Below are 6,000 nucleotides of genomic sequence, written 5' to 3'. Positions count from 1 at the left end.
GGAAAAGATGCTGTTAAATGTGCACCGCAAAAACGAAGTATTTCCGACGAAGCAAGCAGACATACAATTTGATCGACAAAAACTGCTTGCAGATGAAAACAAACACAAGCAGGAGCTCCTGCAAAGTGTTTCCACCACCTCTTTCTGCAGGGCACACAAGCTTTAATGGGGCAGTTTTTTTTCGCGGCAGGCAGCATTGGTGGCATCCTTACAACACACGCCCAGCTTCCCACAATTTATGGGACCACCAAACATGAACTTGCAACACCAATTTCCACCACCGCCACCAGCCACCAACACACCCACCAACGCCTAAACACTGAGGTCAACTACACCCGTAACCTTGCCACCTTTTTCAGTTTCCTTTAATCACTTCGAGAATACAAAATAGCGACTGATGCCTCCTTAACGTGCAGCAGCCTCGGAAACAATAAAGGGACGCTGAGGACAAATCCATCCAATCATTGTTTTTTATACAAATTATGGTTTATGGGGGTTTAACATCCCAAAGCGACTCAGGCTGAGGGATGCTGTAGTGAAGGTCTCAGGAAATTTCGACCACCTGGGGTTTTTTAACGTGCACTGACATTGCACAGTACACAAGCCTCTAGAATTTCACCTCCATCGAAATTCGAGCGCCGCGGCCGGGATCGAACCAGTGTCTTTTGGGTCAGCAGCTCAGCGCCATAACCACTGAGCCACGCGGCGGCTGACTCTTTGCCTCTTTCTGGCTGTGTTGACATTTCTCTAGCACCAAAATATGCATTTGTAGCAGAGAAAGTTAATTTTAAAAATTTCCCAGCAGTCAATTAAAATTCGTGACATCTGTACTTTCTGCCACCGGGCTGCCATCGTGTACAATTGAATGGTGGTGTAGCTTAGCTTCTGGGATCCGCGCCCAAAAATCTCTGTTGATACATACATTCAACTTCCGAAGTCGGCCGCTGACGGCAACGCCTGTTTTTCTTTTCTAGCTTACAAAAAGCTCCAATTTTGGTGAGAATGGTATCTTTGTGGTTTGAGCACGGTACCGTTACAATACATGCCAGCTTCTATTTGTCCTCAGTGTCCCATTAATCTACCCTAATACCTTATGGGTAAACTATAAGGATGTGCAATATTATCACAAGCAGTATAAGTGCAATATTAGATTCCTTACAAGTCAAAAGTGTGCAGTGAGTAAATGTACTTTTTTGTTTTTAATGATATGCTCCTATTTCTATTATTATTATTATCCACCGAGGCAGTGGTTCTTCTTACGTCCTTGTTCAGTTTCCATTTGTGTTTTTGTGTGATGCGTTCGTCAGTTCCTAATTTGTTTACAAGATAATGGCAATGTTTTTTTCAGATACATGTATTAAGAGTTTTAATGAAGCTTGCTTTTTGTTGGTGTCTTTTAATGAAGTATAATTACGCATGCTTTTTTTTAGTACTTGCCAAATGTCATTTCTTTTCCTTCACCAGAGAGGAACAAACTGTGTGATCTGTTTCTCAGTTCCTAATTTGATTTTTAGATATTTTTGGTAATCTTGTTTCAAATGTGATAACATTCAGTTAATGATGCCAGCTTTTTGTTGGAGCCTTTTAATGAACTATATTTCTGCATGTTTTCCTGTATTACTTGCCGAAGTCATTTATTTTGCTTGACCTGGAGAGGTACAAACTATGTGGTATGTTTCCCGGTTCCTAATTTATTTTACCATTTTTGATAATCTTGTTTCAGATATGTGTTAATCTCGAATTTTAGTGATCATCTGCTTTTGTGTGTGCCTTTTAATGAGCTATATTAATGCGTGATTCTTCTAGTACTTGCCAAAGGTCATTTGTTTTCCTTCACCAGAAAGGTACAAACTGTGTGATCAGTTTCTCGGTTCCTAAATTGGTTTTAGGGTTTTTGATAACACTGTTTCAGATATGTGATAATCTCGAATACTAATGACATCTGTTTTTGTTGCTGCCTTTATCTAACTGTATTTACGCGTGCTTTCTTTTTATTTCTTGCCAAAGGGTGACATTTATTTTGCTTGACCGGAGAGGTACAAACAGTGGTGTGTTTATCTGATGTGAAAACAATAGCAATACGCATTAATAATCGGGGTCCCTTCTGACTGTTTTTTGACTTCTGAACCCTTTTGTGTTTTTCTAGAACACATTTATATTTCTTGTATGTGGTTTCTGAGACAAATAAAAAAGAAGACCTACATTCCAAATTTGGCTCTATAATGTATTTATTTAGCACATTACCCAAAAGCGCCTGTTTGGCATTACAGTGGGGGGAGAGAGATATACATACACAATCATACAACATAGTGCAGGGAAGAAATACTCACGGAAAATACATTGCAGCATAATTTGATACAAACAAACACAAGCATAAATTACAGCAACGGGGCAAACGATTCATTAGATTTTTTTAAACAACTTCCTGGGGCCGACTTATTCCATTTGTTTATTGTTTTGAGTAAAAATGACATTTTATTAAATCAATTGTGCATTTAATTTCTTTTATTTGAAAGTGTGGTCTCTTCTTAAAGGATATGTAGTCTGGTGGAAATAACGGTTACGGTCAATACCTGTGTTTAGAATGTTATATAGTTTGGAAGAATTTCTGCCTATGTACATATCTGCGTCCCTGCAGTGAAACCCATCCGAAAGACTTCTGCGCAGCTGACAACACTGAAATTTTCTGCTGTATGTAAAACAAGTGGACAGCCAGGATTTGGGCTTTTTATAATTTATCAATATTTTTTAGTTTCAGGGCCCCATACTGTGCACGCATACTCCAGTATAGGCCTTACGTTAGTTGTGTATAACAGTTCTTTGCTTTGTAAAGGAAAACGCTTAGAATTCCTGCATAAGAAATTCAGAATTCGACCGGCTTTTGCAGTTATGTAATTTGATGTGCCTATGCCAACACAGATTACTACTTAAATACCCACTCAGATATTTGTATTCGGTGACGGACAACAAATTCACGGAGTAAATGCTTTAAATTAAATTACAAGTTGACCTTTTCTTAGTAAAATACATATGGAGATTTTTCAGGAGATTAATAGTGACGCCCCATTTATCACACTATTTAGAAATTCTGTCAAGGTCACATTGCAAAGCAACACGCTCAGCAGATCAGAAACAGTTCGGTACAAAACACAGTCAACTGCGAACAGCCTCAATGCAGACGATATACCAGCGAAAATGTCATTTCTAAAAATTACAAATAAAAGTGGTTCCAGAACTGACCTTGTGGTACAATCGCGGGCAAAAATTATTAGCACAAATCACTGCCGATCAGAATTTGTATATCTCACCATGCATTCACCTTGCGGCGCTGTGGTTTGCAGACCTGCCTTTCGGGCTGTTTCCATATTTGCAGCATAAAGGGTGGGGACGGCAGGAAGTAAACTTTATGAAACGTGCCATCGCCCAGGCGTCGAAGTGCCGACCCTACGTGACTGTGCATGCGACATTTATTTTGGTTCGGTTATCATGAGCAAAAATGGCTTCTTTTTTATTACTGTTTTTATGTCCATGATGGTTTGTGGAAAGGAACTTGCTCGATATGATAGAGCTACTTTTAGTTAGCCAGTATTACGCAAGCTCGAAAAACAGATGTAGTTTATTTTTCCAATGCAATTAATTCACACCAGTCACTTTGTTGGTAAAGTGTAGAAACATTATTAACAGGAGCACTATCCCATCAATTCAGGGAAAGAAGTGAGGAGGACAGCCAGTTCGCTGTCGGGATGCGAGAGCAAACACGTCGTTGCACTAATGGCGTGCATAGGCCCCACCGACCCTCACAACGCTTTGAAGGCGCTCAGGGAAGGAGTCAGTCAGGCTGCATGCAAGGTCAGGAAGAGCATGGAGCCTGCTCTATTCCTCTTGAACCGCCGCCCAAAGGATATCTGGCGATGACTCATGCAGCTGCCTTTTAGCTGGTCGGTTTTTTTCATTAACCCCCATATATTCTTCAATTATGTTCAAACCTACTCCCTTGGGAGGCCATGGCAGCTCCTGGATGCTGAGCTGTTCGCAGTTGCCAAGCGCAGCGCGGCTGAGGCTGCTTACAAATATAACTGCCAAACAAGCGAAAAAATTCAACTAGCCTATTCTTCACCTTTGCCTGCGGGAGCAAGGCTGAGCTAAAAAAAAGAGAGGGCGAGACAGAAAAATAAATTTTGCTGGGCCGTGACAGTCCGCTGAACCCCCCCTAATACAGTAGAATGGGAGCGGCCCGTCACTCTCGTTATCAGCCTCTTCGTCATCCGCAGCGCCATGCATTGTCATTCGGGCGCTCCGGTGTTCCGTCATGTGTGCTAACCTCTTTTACTCGTGACTGTACTCCTGAGGTTACAGCAACTTTGTCCGATATTTCACCACTAACCACATTCCTTAGTTTTCTTAAATGAGGGTACGCTATGATCCATGCTACTACTTTACTGCTAATGTTATACAATGATAATTTTTCTAGTAATGAAGTATGAGGTACAACGTCAAACGCTTTCATAAAATCGAGAAACATGCACTCAACAGAAACTCCTTTGTCTTAAGAACTATCTATATCATGGGCAAGTTCAGTTAAGTGTGTGACACATGAAAACACTACGAAACCCATGCTGGTTATTATTTATGAGGGAAAACTTAAGATGGGTGTAACAATGTTTGTAAAAAATACATATTCCAAAACCTTTAAAAGTGCAGTTGTGAGGGACACTGGGAGATAATTTGAAACCAGATTACGTGGCCCTGATTTATGAATCGGCACAACAAAAGCCATTTTCCAATCATTGGGCAAATCACTGTATTCAAGTGATTTTGAACATCCCTCGGTTAATGCATGCATAGCAGGGCTGTTCAAGATACGAGTGAAAAAAATGGCTGACCGTTATAGTATGTCGGCACTCACTGCAAAATGCAGTAATACTTTTACTTTGGTTTAGAGTAGGTGATGCATGCTACAAAAGCAAAACTGTTTTCTGAAGTAAAGATGACAGAGTAGCCGCCGCAGTGGCTCAGTGGTTATGGCGCTCGGCTGGTGACGCAAAAGACGCGGGTTCGATCCCGGCCGCGGCGGTCGAATTTCGATGGAGGCGAAATTCTAGAGGCCCGTGCACTGTGTGATGTCAATGCACGTTAAAGAACCCCAGGTGGCCGAAATTTCCGGAGCCCCTTCACTACGGCGTCTCCCATAGCCTGAGTCGCTTTGGGACGTTAAACTCCATAAAGCAAACAAAACCAAAAGATGACAGAGAACACATTAACTCAGCACAGGCGCGAACTGCGAAGTGAAGAGTATTGCTGAGCCAAGCTCTCTGTGATAATCACACATTGCCAGATACAATCCACAACTTAAGGAACTAGGCAGTACACAGGATTCCATATGATATCTCAGAAGCAACATGTGGCACACACAGTCGCATATATTATGCGGACTGTCCTGATTGTCTGAAGCAGAGCACATCTCAAGCCCATTCAGTCCACAGACACTGTAGTTCAGTTGTCACCAAGATCAGGAAAGGAGTCATTATTGTACAGCGAAATAAAATAATCCCAAGACTGCTGAGGTACTGAAAGCATTATTGATTTTTAAGGCTACTAAAAACAAATGCCTTTTGCCTGAGTATTGCTTGTTGTGGTGCTCTTCACATAAGTGGCTGTGCAAAACGGACGTTCTTGATATAATGTAGCCTGTCTACATGAACCCGACAAGCCCGTGAGAGTCAGCGTCGGGCTAGGTCACCCGCCTCTGACTCGTCCCGATTGGTGTCTACATGAACTCTGTTCAAGCGCATAAGTGTCGCAGCGGCGCCTAGCGTCGAGGTTCGCAGTTATCGTGCTAGTTTCTGCTTCCTGTTTTTGGACCGCGGGTTCCCGCAGCGCGCTCACGTGGTCATACAACTTGCAAGGCGACGGTGCAGCTCCACTACTCTCTTGCTCCAACCGTTCCTGTCACACAAGACAGAATTGTGCTGCAACGTCGTATCATTCCGTATGCGTGTC

This window comes from Amblyomma americanum, chromosome 1 (assembly GCF_052857255.1).
Source record: "Amblyomma americanum isolate KBUSLIRL-KWMA chromosome 1, ASM5285725v1, whole genome shotgun sequence".
In the NCBI taxonomy this organism is placed as follows: domain Eukaryota; kingdom Metazoa; phylum Arthropoda; class Arachnida; order Ixodida; family Ixodidae; genus Amblyomma; species Amblyomma americanum.
The sequence above is the reverse complement of the archived record's forward strand: the minus strand, read 5'-3'. Positions refer to the sequence as shown.